Source organism: Chiloscyllium plagiosum, unplaced genomic scaffold (assembly GCF_037043375.1).
Source record: "Chiloscyllium plagiosum isolate Xiang-an unplaced genomic scaffold, Cpla_swu_hap1 HiC_scaffold_2, whole genome shotgun sequence".
Classification (NCBI taxonomy): domain Eukaryota; kingdom Metazoa; phylum Chordata; class Chondrichthyes; order Orectolobiformes; family Hemiscylliidae; genus Chiloscyllium; species Chiloscyllium plagiosum.
This window is the reverse complement of record NW_028270140.1, coordinates 51,048,547-51,069,515: the sequence shown is the minus strand read 5'-3', so window position 1 is coordinate 51,069,515 and position 20,969 is coordinate 51,048,547. Positions and strand designations below refer to the sequence as shown.

At 40.1% G+C, this 20,969-nt stretch overlaps 1 protein-coding gene and 1 pseudogene across 23 annotated transcripts in view; one reads left to right on the top strand and one right to left on the bottom strand.

The window, feature by feature from the left end:
* LOC122562121 (receptor-type tyrosine-protein phosphatase delta) overlaps positions 1-20,969 on the top strand; it is a 2,484,958-nt gene that overhangs the window by 1,318,564 nt on the left and 1,145,425 nt on the right. The gene's annotated exons all lie outside the window — the stretch shown is intronic.
* The window catches only part of LOC148151896 (uncharacterized), a 214,058-nt pseudogene that overhangs the window by 181,718 nt on the left and 11,371 nt on the right, over positions 1-20,969 (bottom strand).

Genomic DNA, 20,969 nt, shown 5'->3' with positions numbered 1-20,969 from the left:
GAGAAGATGGTGGCCTTTCCATGACAGTGGACCTGGTAGATGGATTCTATAGTTGGGAAGTTGGCCCTTGTGATTGCCGAGGCTGAGTTCACCACTCTCTGTAACCATCTCCAATCTTGAATGGTACAGTTGCCACACTAGGTAGTGATACATCCAGACAGAATGCTCTTGATGGCACACTGATAAAAGTTGGCAAGTGCAGTTTCAACAACATTCACAAAGCTTGATACTGTCCAGGACAGAACAGCTGACTTGATTGGTACCACATCCTCAGACATTCAACATAAATTCATTCTACCACCAATGCAGAGTGAAGGCAGTGTGTACGTTTTACAAGAGGCATTGCAGTAACACATTGACGATCCTCGGACAGCAATTTTCAAACCTGCAGGCTCAAGCAATTAGAAGGACAAAGCAAATAAAAGGGAAGACAATCACCTCCAAGTTCCCTCCATGCAACACACCATCCTGATTTGGAACTATATCAGCATTCCTTTACTGTCCTGGAACCCTTTTCCAAAATAGCACATTAAATATCCATACATATTAAAGACTGCAGTAGTTCAAGAAGACAGCTCACCATCACCTTCCCAGGGCGATTAAGAATGAGTAATAAATGCTGGCCCAATCGGTATTGCCCAAATCTGATGAACAAATAAAAATATAGTGAGTACACAAGAACTCAGAACTGTACCAGGCCAGGACTGGTCTACGATTCAATAAGCCCTTGACCATTGCATTTCCCAGCCTAGTGACCATAATTGCTTGATTCTATTAGTGTTCAAAAGTCAATCAGTAAAATCATATGATGTCGGAGAAGAACTAGGCCATTTGGATCATTGAGTAAACCATTTAGTCTCAACCTTGAATATACATAACATCTCATTGATATCTACAGACCTTTGGAGTAGACAATTCCAAAGATTATTGAATGTCTTGAGTGAAAAGATTTCTCAGCAACTTTGTACTTGGGGTTGAACTTTTATCTTGAGACGGTGGTCCCTATTCCTAGCCTGTTCAGCCAGGGTAAGTAGCCTCTCAACATCTTGGATGTTTCAATCAGTTCACCATGGATCCTTCTAGGTTGATTACAGTTATTCTTCATAGGACAACTCACTCATCCCAGAAATCAATCGTGCTGCACTGCTTTTAAGGCAAATATATCCTTCCTTTGGTCCCTAGTTAAGAACTGTGGCTAGTACTCCAGATGTAGTCTCACCAACACCCTATATCATTAAAAATTGGCTCTTACACTGAAATGCTTTTGCTATTAAGGTCGGCATCCCATTTGCCTTCGTTGTTGTCCCTGCATAAAAGATTTCTGTTTCTCCAGTACTTTTCCAGTTGGCTTTTCATAATTAATCTTTAAAATTACATTAACAAGCTCCCTTGTTCCGTTACTCCACTCACAGGCAAGGAACTTTTTTTATTTCCAAACTGGCTTCCAGTAGGAGCAAAATGGCAGCTACATATTGACATACTCTCACATCAGCACGCCAATAATAACAATTCACATACTACCATCCTTCTGTTCTTGCCCGCAGTTCAGACTGAAAATCCTTCTCAAGCGGGACTTGATGTTTGCATTGTACTCAATGATTAACTGAAGATTAAGTATTTTATAATCATTAGAAAGTAATTAAACTGTATTTTACCATTGCTCCAGTAAAACTGGTTTCAAGAAAAATGATTTTTAATTATGTACCAAAACTACAATGTAACAACTAATATAGACATCACCTGGTAACAGTACTAAAGTGGCTTTCCTGGAAAATTAATTATCATTGGATTAATAGCATACAAAGGACACAATATAATGAACTAATGACAATGTTGTACTTGGCTTTTTCATTGCTTCATAGGGCATTAAACTCCTTACAGATTTGTTATTATGGACCTTATAAATGAGACTGCAAAATGAAAGCAATGAGAGTAAGTTTAAGACTGCATCTTGAAACCACTTCCAAAATGTTGGAGAATTAGGAAATGTGAAAAAGCAGAGATTTAGGATGCAAAAAATGCACATATTATTTCAATATCTAGTAAAAAGATTTTTAAAAAGTGGAATCCCAGTGCTGATGGAATATTGGCCCTCACCTGAAGAAACCTGAAAGGTGAGATGAGGTGGTTATTGTTCATTTAGCCAGTAGTTTTCAGACAGACTGGATTCTTTTCTGGAAAGTTAGGTTTCCTTGTAGGATGTCGACATCTCTGATACTTTCTCAACCTTTTACATTTGGAGTTTCATCTGAAAAACTCAAGACTTCTTGTCCACTTATGCCATTGTCGATCTTTTTTATCTGAATGAACCTGTACCTGGATGCCTCTTTCTCATTCATTTCTATTTCCCCAGGACTCTTACTGATCATTTAGCTAAATTCAAATGATTTCTGTAAAATACTGTCTTTGGCTCATTGTTCAAAATAACATTTTGATCATTTGAAAACAAAATATCACACCTTCATACAACTGAAGACTAAATTCAAAACCTCCCCCGACCTGATAACCAAAATTTCCAAATAATATTGACAATATATTATGAGACTTCATCACAGGGTAATCAGAAATTTGGTGGTGGCAGAGGTGGAGATTTGTGAGGTCGTAGCATAAGAGCTTGCTGTGTGATATGCAAATAACATTTTGAGCCAAGTCAAATGTATTGTTGGGATTGAATACCACAGGGAATATAGAGCAAAAGTGAACAAAATTAAACCAGGTTTGAACAAGATTGTTTTAAAATATTACTAGAACTGCCAAATGTATATTTAGTAGATGTAACTGTTAATAGTATCCTTGCCTTTGAACTTAGTGGTCTGTTGATATACTAATATTTCATTTGAATGTGATCAAATTACAAGGTTCAATAGAATCTTGATGCAGGATTTTTAAGGTTTTGGAACCTTCTGCACAACATTTTAACACATCTGTTGTGATTAATTCTGGCTTTCATCCTGCAGTTAGCCAAAGTTCTGCCGTGTTTCAATTAGTCGCAAGTGCTAAGAGTCTAGTATCTTTGTCCATTCTGCTTTGAATTGCTGATATGGGAACAGATACAGAAATGCTTCTATTGGTATCTTTTTGTTTTGATGTTAATGGTAAATAATTGCTTCAGAATCTGTTAATGGAGCAGAATGAGATTGCAGTACTGTACTGTGATAGTAGTATCCAAATTCTAAATCAAATGGAATGTCCAAAAACAGAATCAACAGGCACAACACAGAATATTGCATGCATATTCGAATCAAATTGGCTTCTTGCCATTGGTCCTCCTTGGAATAATAATGTAAGAATTCACAACACAATTGTGTAATTACCATATAAATACGCAAAATAATTACCACGCAAAGTCAGATGGTTTTTTTGACACATTTTAAATATTTTAAAATGCCAACATACTTTTGTTTTTCTCTTTTAAAATGTATATTCATGCTTTTGCAATGAAAATATGATGTAAATGTAGGAAGTCTGCAAAACTTTATGTCATTAGATACAAAAGAGAAACCTACTTTATATGTAAATTGATGGTATTTTTCAGGCTTTATCCAAAGAAGTTATTCAACTGCATTGTTTTAACCTTTTATTGTTTATTTTTTGATCAGATGTGAACAAGTATTATTTAGGTTTGGCTATATTTTCACATTCCCAATGAGCCCATTATAAAACACTTGTGGCAAGCTGACACAATCTATCTGTAGTTTTGCTTTATAAATATGTTCTTCGTGTGTTTTGAAATTTCAAAACTGCAAGGAAAAGAGTACAGCGTAAGTTCAAAACATTGATCAATGCACGTAAATCTGTTCTTTCTCAAAACTTAGAATACTAGGAACAATGTTTTGATTGGAATGTGCCAGTTATATGATTGACTATTTTCATTCAGCAAGGCAGAATTGGCTTAAAAAAAACACTTGATTTGCTGGGTGACACTGTATAAGGAGTCATTTTATGATATGTAACTGATAGTATGTGCCATCCCAGTGACTGACACAATGACATCATGATGTCAATAAAATTATGTCACTTCTTATAATGTATGCTGAGTTTTATTTGTATACTACACTATAATCTTAATTCTGCCAAACATATCACAAGAAATTTACAGATACCGCCTCTTTATCTGGCTCTATATATGGCCTGGCACTCTCACTATTTCTGATTTGAGGCACACATCCACACTTACTCATTTCCTACTGTACAAATTTAAAGTTCATTTTAAAGGTCAGCACTTCGAGATTTTCTGTGTTACCTGTTACTGTTGATAGTTGTCCTATCTCATCTTCCCTGTCACTCAGAAGTTTAAACAGGAGATACTAGACTTGTGAAGTAGCTCCTCAAAGTTGTCTTCCTTCAGCATCAATATTTTGTCCACCTCAAGAATGCCAGTATCCAAGCTCAAGATGATCAAAGAGGGCGGTTAGACATGCCATACACTGGGCTTTTATCTCTGTCAGAGGATAGCACAGGTCAGGAGCCCAGGAACTGTACTTCACCAATGGTCTGGTAAACTCTTTGCTCCAGCAAAGACCCTGTCCCAAGGCTGCTGAATTATGGATTACTTGTGGAAATGCCAAAACAGAAACTGACCTTCAAGGTCTTGCAATGGTTAAAATATTTGCCTAAGCAATACATCTGGTGGCCATGTTGCACTCTTCGAGGAGAAAGTGAGGTCTGCAGACGCTGGAGATCAAAGCTGAAACTTTATTGCTGGAACAGCACAGCAGGTCAGGCAGCATCTAGGGAACAGAAGATTCGACGTTTCGGGCACATGCCCTTCTTCAGGAATGAGCAGAAAGTGTTCAGCAGGAGAAGATAAAAGGTAGGGAGGAGGGACTTGGAGGAGGGGCGTTGGAAATGTGATAGGTGGAAAGAGGTCAAGGTGAAGGTGATAGGTCGGAGTAGGGTGGAGGCGGAGAGGTCAAGAAGAAGACTGCAGGTCAGGAAGGCGGTGCCGGGCTGGAGGGATTCGGCTGAGACAAGGTGGGGGGAGGGGGGATGAAGAAACTGGTGAAGTCCAAGTTCATCCCCTGTGGTTGGAGGGTTCCCAGTCGGAAGATAAGACGCTCCTCCTCCGACCGTCGCGTTGTTGTGGTTTGGCGGTGGATGAGTCCAATGACCTGCATATCCTCGGTGGAGTGGGAGGGGGAGTTGAAATGCTGTGCTACAGGGTGATTGGGTTGGTTCGTCCGGGTGGCCCAGAGGTGCTCTCTGAATCACTCCGCAAGTAGGCGGCCTGTCTCCCCAATATAGAGGAGGCCACACCGGCTGCAGCGGATGCAGTAGATAATGTGGGTGGAGGTGCAGGTGAATCTGTGGCGGATATGGAAGTTTCCTTTGGGGCCTTGGAGAGAAGTGAGGGGGGAGGTGTGGGCGCAAGTGTTGCACCTCCTGCGGTTGCAAGGAAAGGTGCCGGGAGTGGAGGTTGGGTTGGTGGGGGGTATGGATCTGACAAGGGAGTCGCGGAGGGAGTGGTCTCTACGGAAAGCTGATAGAGGAGGGGAGGGAAATATATCCTTGGTGGTGGGGTCCGTTTGGAGGTGGCGGAAGTGACGGCGGATGATGCGCTGTACATGGAGATTGGTGGGGTGGTAGGTGAGGACCAGTGGGGTTCTGTCCTGGTGGCGGTTGGAGGGGCGGGGCTCAAGGGCGGAGGAGCGGGAAGTGGAGGAGATGCGGTGGAGGGCATCGTCGATCACGTCGGGGGGGAAATTGCGGTCCTTGAAGAAGGAGGCCGTCTGTGTTGTGCGTATTTTGAACTGGTCCTCCTGGGAGCAGATGCGGCGGAGACGAAGGAATTGGGAGAATGGGATGGCGTTTTTACAGGGGGCGGGGTGGGAGGAGGTGTAGTCCAGGTAGCTGTGGGAGTCGGTCGGTTTGTAGTAGATGTCCGTGTTGATTCGGTCGTCTGAGATAGAAACAGAAAGGTCTAGGAAGGGGAGGGAGGAGTCCGAGACTGTCCAGGTGAATTTGAGGTCGGGGTGGAAGGTGTTAGTGTAGTGGATGAACTGTTCAACCTCCTCGTGGGAGCACGAGGTAGCGCCGATACAGTCATCAATGTAGCGGAGGAAAAGATGGGGGGTGGGGCCAGTGTAGTTGCGGAAGATGGATTGTTCCACATACCCTACGAAGAGGCAGGCATAGCTGGGGCCCATGCGGGTGCCCATGGCTACTCCTTTTGTTTGGAGAAAGTGGGAGGATTGGAAAGAAAAGTTGTTCAGGGTGAGGACCAGTTCAGTCAGTCGAAGGAGGGTGTCGGTGGAAGGGTACTGGGTGGTACGGCGGGAAAGGAAGAAGCGGAGTGCTTTGAGTCCTTCGTGATGGGGGATGGAGGTGTACAGGGACTGGATGTCCATGGTGAAGATGAGGCGTTGGGGACCGGGGAAGCGGAAATCCTGGAGGAGGTGGAGGGCGTGGGTGGTGTCACGGACGTAGGTGGGGAGTTCTTGGACTAATGGGGACAGGACGGAGTCAAGGTATGCGGAGACGAGTTCGGTGGGGCAGGAGCAGGCTGAGACGATGGGTTGCACTCTTGACATGCTATAAATATATTACCCTACATGTTGGTGAAAGCATTAAAAATGGCAAACTAAATAAAAAGTGGGAAGTACTTGATATATGTAAATTCTTAAAGTTTGTTTAGATCTTCCTCTACAAGGTTAGCTTGGCCTGTTGCACAATGGTCAGCAATGAAAATAACACCCCCAGGACATAGTAAAAAAAATCTGATTTTAAAATAACACACTGAATGTAGCATGGGATAATCGACTGAAATAATCTATAGTTGAGAGTATGCTACTGGAAAAGCACAGCAGAACTGCCTAACCTGCTGTGCCTTTCCAGCAGCACACTCTTGACTCTGATCTCCAGCACCTGCAGTCCTTACTTTCTCCTTGTTGAAATAGTCTACAGCCAGGTTTACGGATGACAGAAAAATAGGTGGGAAGGTAAATTGTGAGAATGATAGAAACTGTGTGCAGACAAATATAGACAGATTAAGTCAGGGCTGGAAATACTTGGCTGATGAAATGATTATGAGAAAATGTGAGGTTATACACTTTGTCAGGAAAAATAAAAAGAAGCTGAATATTATTTAGATAGAGAAGACTGCAGAAAGCTATGGGAAGAGCAATTTGGAGTCCTCTTCCATGAAACTCAGAAAGCTTCCATCCAAATTCAGCAGGTAGTAGGGAAGGCAAATGAATAGGGAATGGAATATCAAAGGAGGAAGTTTTTGCGAAAACTATACAAGAGACTCATCACACCATAATTTAAATACTGTGAACACCTTTGTCCCAAATATCTCAGGAAAAATATCCTGGTATTGGAAGCAGTCCACAAAAGGTTCACTGTGCTGATATCAAGTATAGACAGATTGTCTTATGAGGAGGGGTAAGTAGATTGGGCTATTGGAATATAGAATCATAAGACATGACCTTATTAAAATGTACAGGAATTTTGTTTGGGACTTGACAGGATTGGTGTGAAATAGATGTCTCCCATTTGGGAGAGGCAAGAACCAGAGGGCATAATCTCAGCGTAAGGTGTCAAACATTTAAGACAAAGATGAGGAGAATTCCCTTCTCTCAAAGGATATTGATTCTGTAGATTTCTTCACTGTGGAAGCCTGTTGAGGCTGAGTGATTAACATAAGAGCATAAGAACTTAAGAACTCGGAACAGGAGAGGCAACTTAGCCCCTCAAGGCTACTTGTCATTTTGTACAATCATGGCTGATTTCATCTTGGCCTCAACTCCACTTTTCTGCCCATTGTATGTAATCCTTCAACCCATTAGTAATTAAAAATCTGTCTATCTATCTCCTTAGATTTACTCAATGTCCCAGCTTTAACTGCACTCTGGTGAATTCAACAGATTCACGAACCTTTAAAAGAAGTGATTTCTCCTCATCTCTCTTTTAACTCTGCTATTCCAAGGCTCTGGTAGATTTTTTTTTAATTAGTAAGGGAATCAAGGGTTATGGGGAAAAGGCAAAAAAATGGATTTGGGGATTATTAGAACAGCCATGATTTCATTCAATGATGGAGCAGACACAAATGGGCTAAATGGCCTGCTTGTGCTCCTCCATTTTCTGCTCTTCCCTGCTCTGGCAGTGTTGAAGATAATTTCTGGTTCTTGCTTTTGCAAATTTCATCCCAACTTATCTTACCTCTTGCAGTGATATGTTGCAAGCAACCTGAAATGGAAATTCTTGACTGCTGAGCTGCCTGGGTCATGTCGCTCTCAAATCTCATGTGGATTTCTGACTTCATTGTTACCCAAACAAATTTGTAAGGCCAGTATAATTTTTTAGGAAATTGTTAGTTTTCATGCACTGCTGTTGACCTAAGGTCTGGCCCACTTACCACCCATTTTCCTGTTTAATCCTGAATAATGGCTGAATGCTGCAACGTTCATGAGGATGATGTAAAATTGTTGCTCAGCAGTGCAGAGAAACATTTCAATAATAATTATAAAAATTATATTGTTTTATTGTACCTTCCAAGGGCAGTGCTATTATTCAATTTATTTCAATTCCTTTTCTTCAATTGCTTTTGATCATCTACCTTTTGGTCCAACCCTTATTAAATGCTGTTTGTATTGCCCATTTTCTAAAGCTGCTGAATTTTGCATGCTGATTCATTTCCTATTATGCCTCACATGTTGTTGGCAGGTTATTTTAATGTGAAGTCTGAGCAGATATCATGAGGAAATGAGTGTGCTACAAGCAAATGAGTTGAGATTGACAATCCTGGGCATCACAGCAACATTTGAATGATTGTGGCATCAGGGAACCTCAATCAAATATAAGTACATGAAAAAAATCTCTCCAATACCTGGAGTCACATCCAGTACAAAATAAAACAGTGCTGGTGGTTGTTGTTGGAGGCCAATCATATATTTTAATCACTAATAGGACTCGCTGGCTTGACATTATTTATTGCCTATGCCTAGTTGCCCTTAGTAATTGATACAACTGAGTGGCTTGCTTGGCCATTTCAGAGGGCAGTTGAGAGTCAAGCACATTGCTGTGGCTTTGGAGTCAAATAGAGCCCAGACCAAGTGAGGGTGGCAGATTTCCTTCCCTGGACAACATATTGAGCCAGATGGATTTTACCTGAGAATTAACCATATTTTCATTGTCATCAGTAAATTCCTAATTCCAGATTTTTAAAATTGAATTCAAATGCCACCATCTACCATGGCAGGATTCTAGAACATCTGTTAAGTTTCTGGATTAACAGTACAGTGATAATACCATTAGGCCACTGCTTTCCCTCTGCACTAGGACATCATGGCAGGAGTTCCTCAGTGTCCTTTGTCCAATCATTTTCAAAAGTTTCATCAATAACCTTCCTCTTAATAATCTTACGATCAGAAATAAGGAAATGGATATCCACATGAGTGCGGTGTAGAATAACATTTGCAACTCCTCAGAGACTAAAACATTTCTGCTTCTATTCTGTTTTACATGGTTTTCCTTTTTACTCAAAGTTAGCACCCTTGCCAATATTTTCGTCAAGAAACATAGCTGGACGACAGTTAATGTGAAATCAGGTTGCACAAGACCGATAGAAAAAATAGCCTCAAAGACCAAATTGATCCTTTCTTTCTTTTTACGATCTTACCATAGTACAAGATAATTATTTCAGTCTTTTAAGGAAGTTTTGCCCTCTCCCTCCTCTACATTGAATTTGGTAACAGAAATGATGTGGAGGAGCCAGTGTTGGATGGGGGTGGACAAAGTTAAACATCATGCAACACCAGGTTATAGTCCAACAGGTTTATTTGGAAGTATTAGCTTTCAGAGTGCAGATTTTTCATCAGGTAGTTGTGAAGCAGGACCATAAGACACAGAATTTATAGCAAATTCTGTGTCTTATGGTCCTGCTTCACAATTACCTAATGAAGGAGCAGCGCTCCAAAAACCATTGCTTCCAAATAAACCTGTTGACTATAATGTGGTGTGTGTGATTTTTAATTGGCAACAGAAAATGATGGGCAGGACCCAACCACCTTTCTGTCTCCACCCTGATTAAGTTCATGATAGGAAGGTTTATGGGCAGCCTTCCTAGTTTTAACCAGCACCAATTGGAACCCTACTTGTCATGGAGCGCCACAAGCAAACCCTGCCAGAATAGCTTGGAGGCTTCTGGACCCAGGCAGTTGGTGGAGAAGGGGTAGCATACAGGGTTGGTCCCTTTTTCAAAGACATTCTTGCTGATGGAGAGATCCAATATCAGGTATAGAAAGTTTGCCTCACTCCCATCCTGCCTGGAGACACTATCTCCAGCATTGATGCAAACCTTGAACTCCAAAGCCACACACCTCCTGTCATCACTTTCCACCTTCCTGAGATATTAGGTTGGGTGCCATTTTGAAGCAGCCACAGCTTCCCTCAGGCCACTGTTGGTCAGTAGATTTGCCAGCCTTAGACCGGCCATCACCATCAGCCCTCCCTAACTAGGGTCCTTGATCTTGGAACACAAGTGTTGAATGGGACATAAGGCAGAAGATCTTCCTGAAGTGAGACAATGTTTGCTCTCACCTACTCTTCACCTAGTAGAGACACCCCTCACCTCAACAAATTTATGCCCTTCAAGTTTATGTAAAATAATTTAATTGATGATGGCTGTTTTCTTAACCTGGAGATAAAATGTTCCTACTGATAGCTTCCCTGTGTGAAAATGATAGCCATGAGATATATTCCCTGAGGTAATGGTAACCCACTCACACAACTGGAGAGCACTGAAATAACATCCAAATTCTGCTAGTCATCGCAACTAAAATGAATGCACACCACTATATGCAGGAAAGGAAATAAACCTTTCAAAATTTGATTCCAAAAATAGTAAAGCTGAACAAAGTATCATTAAAGGTATCATAACGCAGTATATGTTTTGGTAAAATAGCATTTACTTATGAATTATGTAACCCACTTTCATAGAAGTAGTGTTTTGCATGAGCCATAAAGAGATCCATGAAAATAAATGTTCGATCAAATCAAAGGGTTTTCCCACAAGTGCACACTGTGACAACTATACCTTACAAAAAATGAACATGGATCAATAATTTGTTCTTTGTCTTCGTGCTGTTGAAGTGTGAATGTAAAGGAGCTTTGATCCACATCCTTGCAACAACAGTTTGGAAGGAACGTTGATGCATCTTGTTGTTTGATGAAACTTCTGCTGTGAGTACCTCAGAAATATACCAAAAATAATTTGTATGAGCTTTCCCCTCCAGATTGTGATATAAGTTCAACCTAAAATGGGGGACCTGCACCAAATGCTCACACAAAGATAATTGCTACGGCTAGTGATCAGAAGATGCAGGAGTTTCATTGTTCAGTCAAGATTTAGTTGATTTATTTGTTTTTTTTTAACACAGGGAGGTGATGGCACTGTTCCTATTACATAGACTAGTTTAAGAGTAAATAAACAGCAGCCATAAGGAAGACCTGAATTGGCTGGGGTTATTTCCTTCAAATATAAGACTGACCTCATTGAAGTATACAAAATTATGAGGCCCTTGGTAATGTTGACAAACAAAAAACAGGCAGCTGTAGAAGCTCACTCACTGCACACATTTAAGACAGAAATCAACAGGTTCTGGAGACTGATTACGTGTAAGGGATATGGAGATAGTGCAGGAAAGTATCATAGAGAAGATGATAATTGGTCAAATGACTAGTGAGAGAGTCTTGACCCACTGAACAACCTTTTCATGTTCCAAACAAAGAAATTTACTACTGGAGGCAGAAATATAAGGTGATTGGCAGAAAAATTAGAGAAAACATGACAAAAACATTTTTCACTGACAGGCTGGTGAGTTTGATTGCTGAGGTATCTTGAAGTGCTGCAACCTGCATTACTACTGACCAGTTGTAGAGGGTAAAATGAAAAGAGTGGTTGGTTTATTTATTTCTCTTTATCAGACAGCACAGACAGACTGGGCTGACTGCCCTCTTCCTGTGCTGTAACTATTCAATGCTAGTATGGTTTCAAGAAGAAATTGTCAATGTTTTCTCAATGGGGAGGAACTTGTAGTGTTTCTACAAGCTATCAAACAATTTGATTCAAATCTTAGAAAGAGGTAAACAGATATTGAGAATTATGACATTCTTTTTTATCCAAGACTACTCCTTGCCCACAATTCCTCACATACGCTCACATCCTTGCAATTTAGACAACCCCATTTGTAGCCAACATCAGAAGTATTACTATTTCATTCACCATAAAAAGCAATGCTAATGTGGCAAGCAACTGACATTCAGCTTTTTTTATGTAGCGCACAGTAAGACAATTGCCAGTGTCTAAACCCTTAGCAAGATTGACAGCTCAGTAGTATGGGAAATTGGCCCGAAGATCCTCCCCTCCCAGTGCTATACAGGTTGTTCTTCCAGCTCATAGCCAAATTTGGCTATCTTACAGCTGCATTTTACTTACCATTTGTCAGTTTAAGCTTTAATGTTGTCGAGTTTTTATAGTACATTAGCGCAGATTCTTCATCATCTGACAAGTTTTGAATGAGGCTGAATATCATGCAATCAACAACACACTTCCCCATTTCTGACCTTATAGTGGAGGAAAGATCATTGATGAAGCAGATGAAGATGGTTAGGCCTGGGACACTTTCATGAAGAACTCCTGCAGATATGTTGTGGAGCTAATCGACCTGCAACCCTCCTCCTTCGTGCTCACTGTCTCCACCAACAAGTGGAGGGACACACCGCCCCCCGCCCCTTCCCCCCTCAAACTGTATTCCCATTGAAATGCATCTTGCTAGGACTTCTCTGGATTGGTCAAATTCAATCATGATTTCAAAGGACGGGGGTCACTGTCTCTCTTCAAGTCTGACATTCAGTTTCATGATATGACTCATCCCCAAAAGCAAAGAGGTCTCATCTCTTAAATGCTGCAATTCTCCGACTTGTATTATCACCCCATGTTTCCATCAAATACGTACAATAGGTTTTTAAAAATAAATAAGTCACTTTATTTGTATGTTTAAATATACTTGAGTTCAAGAAATAGGGATAGATTTTAACAATGTATGTTCCAGCACAAATCTTTATGTGGGGGTTTCATGTTTTAGGAATTCAGGAATAGAGGATATTGCATAATTAAAGGTTTCTACAAATATAGGTACAAGGTCCTTTACCTGAACATCTAAAAACCGAAAGCTCCAAAATCTGAAGGGTTTTTTGTGAAGATTTTTCTCATTAACAAGGTTGTTTGGTGAGCAAACAGTTAACCCAAGTTGACACCCACTCAATGTGTGTCACTCAGATGCGATATATGGGGACATGGCCAAGTGCCAACAGCCTGGGGTTTCTCTGTGAACACCCCCAACTCAACACCCACTCAATGTGTGTCACTCAGATGTGACATTATGGGGAGGGAGGGGGCGGGATGGCCAAGCATGTTCTTAGTTAGAAGTCTGCTTCTCTGATAAGATTTTTTAAAAATTCACCATTAAGCTGTCACATTCTGAAAACCGAAAAATTCCGAATTCTGAAAAACAGCTGGTTTCCGAGCATTTCGGACAAAGGATCTTGTAGCTGTACTGCGTAAATTGTTGCTGTGAAGGAACCAGATATTAGAGGTTATCATTTAATTCATTTGAAAATAAACTGTCTGACATTTGGCATAACTATTGTTTTAGAATACTTTAGGAGCTGAAACCAGAATACTCACAGTAACAAGTCAGAAAATGAACTGAACTGAGATTTACGACAGTCATGGAACTTAATAAATGAGCTGTGAATATTTTGGGAAGAGTTTCATTCCAGCTGCATCTTTGTCTTTGGTTGGGGAGGGTCCATAAACTGGGACTGAAGCCTCACAAAATGATATCCTATAAATGTAACAGAGAATTGTCCTGAGTTCTAATCAAGTTGTCCATGGACACTGAGACTGAGACAGATTTGATCTTAAAGTTTCTTGAAATTTATATGCTTATTCCATGTCCGCTGCTAAATTTATATAAATGGGACAAACAGGATACTTGGTATTGCCATCTGAAATGCAAGTCAACACTCAGTGTGACTCTGCCACAAAGTACAGGACAGTTAAAACAAAAGAAGGCAATAAAAATCTTTTATAATCTGCATGTTTTCACCATGAAAGATTACACTAGTGCAGTCAATCCACTATCCAGGAAGCTGCAATTATGACACACAGAGACAATTCATTTCAGATTCAGAGGAAATGCTTTAGCAATCATCTGAATATGTGAGAATGAGAGCAAAAGAGACAGAGTGATTATGGAGACATTATCCTTAGTTTAATCCTGCAATCATTTACACTAAATATGTATTACAGAATCATGAAGGAGGTTCATAGATGATGGAAAACAGTAGAAAAAAGTGCTGCAGCTTGAAATATGGACTTTACTTGATCTATATGTTTGCCAAATCTGAGGTGCATTCAGATGGAAAACTCACATGGAGGAAGGGAAGAAACAAAGATCATGCACATCTGGTTCAGAATGGGACAAGGCAGACCTTGTCTACGTTCCTTCTCTCTCTGCGTGACTTTGAATTAGGGTCAATATATGAACATTGTGACCTTGGTGATACTATGCAGTACACATCAGTTCCACTATGGACTGCTGAATGTAAAGACACTTTGTGAAATAAACCGACACAGAAATGCTCAAAACAGGCACAACAGTTGTATTCTAGAATCATGAATAGTCGAATGAAGATGCAAATTATTCCCAAAGCGTGAGGAGCTGAGCAATGCTCAGTATTTAGAGGATCTGTGCAGGAATCCATTTCAGTGTAGTACCACTGGACTCCTGACTGTGGTGAGAATTATCCTGGAAAACATAGCAGCTGCAAAACACTCCACATTTGCAAATACCACATAAACTCAGCCAAGACACGATGACCAATGATGATTTTTTTAAAAAACAGAGTTCTTGATTTGTTTTTTAATATACCTGCTTGTGTGCCACTGTTTGCATGACATTCCCATTATTTGATGAAGGAATATGGTGAAACCTTTTTGAGAACAGGCTGACAGCTTCTTTGTTCATGCTCATGTACCAATTGAGTCATATTAGTGAGCTAATTTGGGACGAGATATTGTTGTGCCTTGGGGCCCACCTCTTTACTGTAGGATTCAAAAGAGGAGTGTCAAAGGAAATCTGCCAGACAGATGTGTTTCCAGACACATCCAAACACCCTTGTGTAGGAACTATAATTCCTAGAGGTCACAGCTGAATACAATAAGCCCTGGAGCTAGAGTTGTGAACCAAATCCAGAATAGGGATAGCTCCATTGAGCTCTGAGTGCTCGTGAAATGTAAGGTTACAGCTGTGCAGAACTGCTTTGCTGCAGGCACCCAACAAGCTTCAGTGTGATATTTCTGTCACATTCCTTCGGCTACAATGTAAATGGCATAATGCAAATTTGAAGTATTAATTACCAGGACTAAGGAAGTCTTCAGTCTCCTGTTAGAAGGCAACCAGTTCTTGGATGACACCCTGTGTCTCTATGATGTGACACATGTGCAATTGTTGTGGAAGTGTTCTCCTTGGAAAGAAGAAGGCCAAAATGAGATTTGTTTCATACGGAGAGTAATTAATGTATAGAATGCACTACTGAGAAATGTGGTTGAAAGCGGTTCAACTGAGGCATTCAGGAGGCATGCCACAAAGTTTTGGGAGAAGGCAGGAGTTTAGCACTAGATAATACAACAAGTACAAGTATGATTAGCCGAATGGCCTCCTTCTATGTTATAACAATTCTATGATTTTTATTGACAGTACTCACTGCATTGAACACTGCCAACCCAGTTTCACTCCATTTCAAATACTACTACTCCATGAAAGTGAAGCTGGTCTGCAACTGAGATGGTACAATGGAATTAATGCCCATTACCCTTCATCAGACTGCATTCCGTGGTCCCAACGTTATTTTAAGGACTGTAATATTTGCAGAAGTGCTGCTGGGGCACCAAGTATAACCATGACGATTACAAGATGAAATCCAAGAACAAGTCCTGATGAGTATTTTGTGTGTTTTCCAGGCTAATAATTACACACAGAGAGCAATTCAGCTATTTTAACAAATCATGAGCATTAATATGACACTACATAACCAGAGTCTCTTAAGATGATTATGATCAGCTGTGAAATGCACAATGCTGGGCCATAGCCAAGGATTAAGCACGAGAAAAGATGCTTATTCTGAATAATAGCTGTCCCTAATATAATCAGCTTGAACAATGTATAATGTGGTAAATTGAAGCCCCAAAAACTGCAATGTTATATCATGTTTTGCCTGAGCTGATGACACATGAAGTAAAGAGTCATCACGTAGCATTTGAAGTGTTAACTATGTCCACAGATGTTGCCAGTCCTACTAAGTTTCTCCAGTATTTTCTGTTTTTCCTCTCTATCTCTTCCATAGACTTGTTTTCACAAATCATTTAGAGCATTGCAGTCATGTGGTGAAAATTACACCTCAGCTCTTACATTCTGCAGTCACCATTTTGGTTCTGATCTTGAAGCTTAATGCATTAGCATTCTGTAAAAATGGAGTTCTGACAATGTCATTGGTACTTGACATTGAGTGGGCTAATCTTAACAGGACCATGAATAATATTGAAAAATTTTGAAGAGATTTTGTTGGGGAAGGAAATGAGTATTTTGGACCCAATCCAATGACCTCTTTTACCCACCACAATTGCCCAGCTCCTACCCCAGCCTTTGAACTGCTATAATTGTTCTGATTCTGTGGAGGAGATGAAGGATAATGCTCCAATGTGATCATGTTATGTGTCAGTGATCATCTAATCTGAAGGCTCAGCACCAGTGGTATATAAATTAGTCAGACTTCCTGGTAACATGGAAGTTAATGGGAAGGTGGGTTCTACATACTAGACATAAGGTAAAAACAAGGACCGCAGATGCTGGAAACCAGAATCAAGATAAGAGTGGTGCTGGAAAAGCACAGCAGGTCAGGCAGAATTGGACGAGCAGGGAAATTGATGTTTTGGGCAAAAGCCCTCTATTCCTGATGATGGGCTTTTGCCCGAAATGTCGATTTTTCTGCTCCTCGGATGCTGCCTGACCTGCTGTGTTTTTCCAGCACCACTCTTATCTTAATATTAGACATAAGTCCAACCTATGTCAGAAGACTAAATACAGCTCCACATCTCTTCCATGAATAAGTTACTACTGTCTTTAAAGGGCACAATATCGTCTTTCATTTCAAATCTCTCTTTGCTCCAAATACTTAATCAGAACATGGAGGAAGGTGCATTCCTTTCAAATTCAAACTTGTTCATCATGTAATTTGGTTGTGGATGATTTGCATCTTAATTCCTATCATTTGTTTTGGTAGGATGTGCCTGATGCTCTTGCTATTCAAGAGCCTAACAATCTCAGGTATGACGCTTTTCAATTAACCAAGTTTTTTGAGAGAAAAGATCTCCTCAGTATACTTGGTGCAAAAAAACTTCTTTCTGGCTTCTCATCAGATTAGTCTTGCTGTAAATTTTAATATCCAGTTTATCAACAAATTATATACTACTCTCATATTATCACTTGTGTCTTTAATAAAAAAAAATGTATTTGTGGCTATAACATGGTTATTATTTAAATTATGCTTATTATTACCAGCAACACATGGGAGAGTTAATCACTTTGCCTCATTCAGGAAAAGAACAGATTGTTCAATAAGTTCAGTGTGGAACCCAGACAGGTGGCTTGAGTGGGTGTTGAAAAGAAATTATGTGTATTTGTGCGGCTGTTCCTGTTGAAATGAAACATAGTTTTTATATGCTAATGTTAACTGAATGCAGAGGCGTTTCATTGTAACTGTTTTATAGATCGTTGATGTTGGGTAGACAATTAAATGTTCAACTCTCCCAGATATTTCCAACGAAGGGAGGAATATTTTCTTGCTATTTTCAAAGAATGATTGAATTAATGTTAAGAAATGTCTATTTGTGAATGATCTTAGATGAGTCCACTTTTATAAGATTTCAAATGATATGTCTGTCGGGTAACTTGCTGCGAAGTCATTTTACAATCAATCTTTAGCCAGAAGAGGATCCAAGTTTGTTGATCCGTGATGTTTGATCAATGCACATGAATTAAATATCATCATTTGGGGCAGTTGGGATCGGTGCAGGACGGCAGTGGAGCATAGGTGGAAAGACTAGAATCTCCTCAGAACAAATTAGGGGTGAGCGTCGGATGTCAAGTATTGAGAATTTGTTTGTTCTAACTCAATCTTGAAATGAACAACTTCAAAACAATTTTTTTGTTCTTCCCCACTAACACTGTAATCATGATGATTGTGGTAAGATATTCAGAATGATCCAGATTCATCTAGGTTTCAGTATTTCCCTTTAACAAAAAAGTGTACATACTTAGTGTTGAAAAATGCAAAATTCATTGATAATTATTCTAAGATTTGCTTTGACTATAAGCAACGTAAAACTAGCCAGCAAAGCACTGGCATGGCCAAATTAATGGTGCTATTCACTTCATGTAAATAGAACTAATCTTGCTGAGCTTTAGATTTGCTCATACTGAAATTTAATACTGGTCCAATGTCTCAAAACTGGCAACCTTAGAAGGAGGGCTGGATTTCAAATCTTGCCAGATTTCGAGTGTTTGAACTTTCAAGCAGAAATCAGGAAGACAAATCAGGTGGCATAAAAGATTGTTTGTAGACCAGACCACTTAATGAAGCAGCAAAAGTAAAAGCTAATTTGGTCCAATGCAGCACTTTGTCAAATTGTTCGATAAGTATTTTTCTAATTTTTATTCAAATAGAATTGATGTGTAGTACATTATGAAGATGTTAGCTTTCAGACAATGGCAGTTTTTGGATAACTGGCTTTCACATACAACCTGCAATTGTATACAAAGTCAGCTTAGGTTCAACTGTTTTCTGTCACATCCCTGAGACAAAGGGTTGTGGTACAAGCCCCACTGCAGTAGGTAATCTAGACGAACACCACAGAACAGAGCAAGTGCCACACTATGGTTGAGACATTACAATATTAAGGCTCCACTTCTCCTTTCAGATAGACAGGAAAGGTCTCATCACATAAGTGAATTAATTATGGAAATAGTGCACTTTAAATTCAGCAAAATGAAATTGTTGAAGTGGTACAAAATTCCATGTACCAGAAAAAAGTAACTTCCAAACTGGATTTTCAGTTATACTAACTCTTTTCTCTTTATATCAATATCACATTTATGAAAGACTCAGGTTCAAAATATAAAATTATAATTGACAGTTGACCAATGACAATGTTTCTTTGCGATGAAATCCAAGTCAGACTAATGTTTGAAACACTAATCCTGTACTAACCATTAAACTTGGATCACAGAATGGTTACAGCACACAAACAAGCCTTTTGAACTATTATTTCACTGATCATACTGTGGAACAGCAATTCACCTTGCTCCACTCACTTGTCCTATTCTTTTAGCCCTGCAATTGTTCTTTGCTTCCGATGGTTATTCAATTCTCTTTTGAAAGCTGATTGAACATACCATCATCCAGCATTCCAGCTCGTAAATATGTTAGGTGGAAAAAAAGAGGTTGCCTTCATGTCATTCCTGTTCCATTTGAAAATTACATTTAATAGGTGTCCTCTGGTTCCAGTTCACTTTCCCAACGAGGTCAGTTTCAACCTATTTATTTTTCCCAGTCCACTTATGATCTTAAACATCTCTTAATCTCTTTTCCAAGGGAAACAGAGTCAGCTTCTCTGATCCAAAGACTAAGATGGAGGGTACAACAAGGTCCAATAATAAAAACTTGCAGTGCTTACCTCAGGAGTAGGGCCACTATGCTCAACTCATGTTCAAATGTCTGTGCTTGAGTATGGTTTGGGCCACGTTGCTCAGGTCATTATCAAACTATTGTACTTAGGTTGGTGGCCCAGGCTATGTGCAGCACAGAGGCCCATGATTTCTATCCCTCTCCCTGCTCCAATTAACAAGGGTAGTCAAAGGTTCTCTTTGCTTAAATCTTCTTGTGAATCTTCTTCACACCTTTTCTAAAATGCCTTCACAATAAAAGTAACTTTGCAGTTTTACTTAAAGCTTACAGACTAGATTAGTGTAGATAGTGGTAATGGCACACTACTTCATTCAGAACTGCTTTTCTTCAGTTTGAATTGTGAAATGTTGCTTGAGTGTAGTAGAGTCCTGAGTAGAGTGGTGCTGGAAAAGCACAGCAGGTCAGACAGCATCCGACGAACAGAAAAATCTGGTTCAGGGATGTGTAAGTTAGGTTCATTAGTCAGGATTAAGTGGGTGGGTTACTCTTTGGAGGGTTGGTATGGACTTGTTGGGCCAAATGGCCTGTTTCCACTCTGTAGGGATTCTATGATAGACTGATCAAAAATATAAATTGCAGGGAAAACTCAGCAGATCTGGCAACATGTTGGGAGAGAAAGCAAGGCTAATGTTTGGGTCCAGTGACCCTTCCTGCCATATTCAATGAATGAAAGCCAAAGAATGCAGATGCTGGAAATCAGAAAGAAATGCAGAAATTGCTGGATAAAACTCAGCAGGCCTGGCCTCACCTGTATAGAGAAAGTGGAATTAACATTTTAGGTCCAGTGAGCCTTTTTCAGAACAAGTCTGCTGCCAGATGTTGCCAGATCTACTGCGTTTTCCCTGCAATTTGTATTTTTGATCAGTCTATCATAGAATCCCTACAGAGTGGAAACAGGCCATTAGGCCCAACAAGTCCATACCAACCCTCCAAAGAGTAACCCACCCACTTACCCCTGACTAATGCACCGAACCTACACACCCCTGAACACTATGAGCAATTTAGCATGGCCAAGCTACCTAACCTGCGCATCTTTGAATTGTAGGAAAAAAACAGATACCCAGAGGAAACCCATGCAGATACGAGGAGAATGTGCAAACTCCCCACAGACAGTTACCTGAGGCTGGAATCGAAGCCGGGTCCCTGGCGCTGTGAGGCAG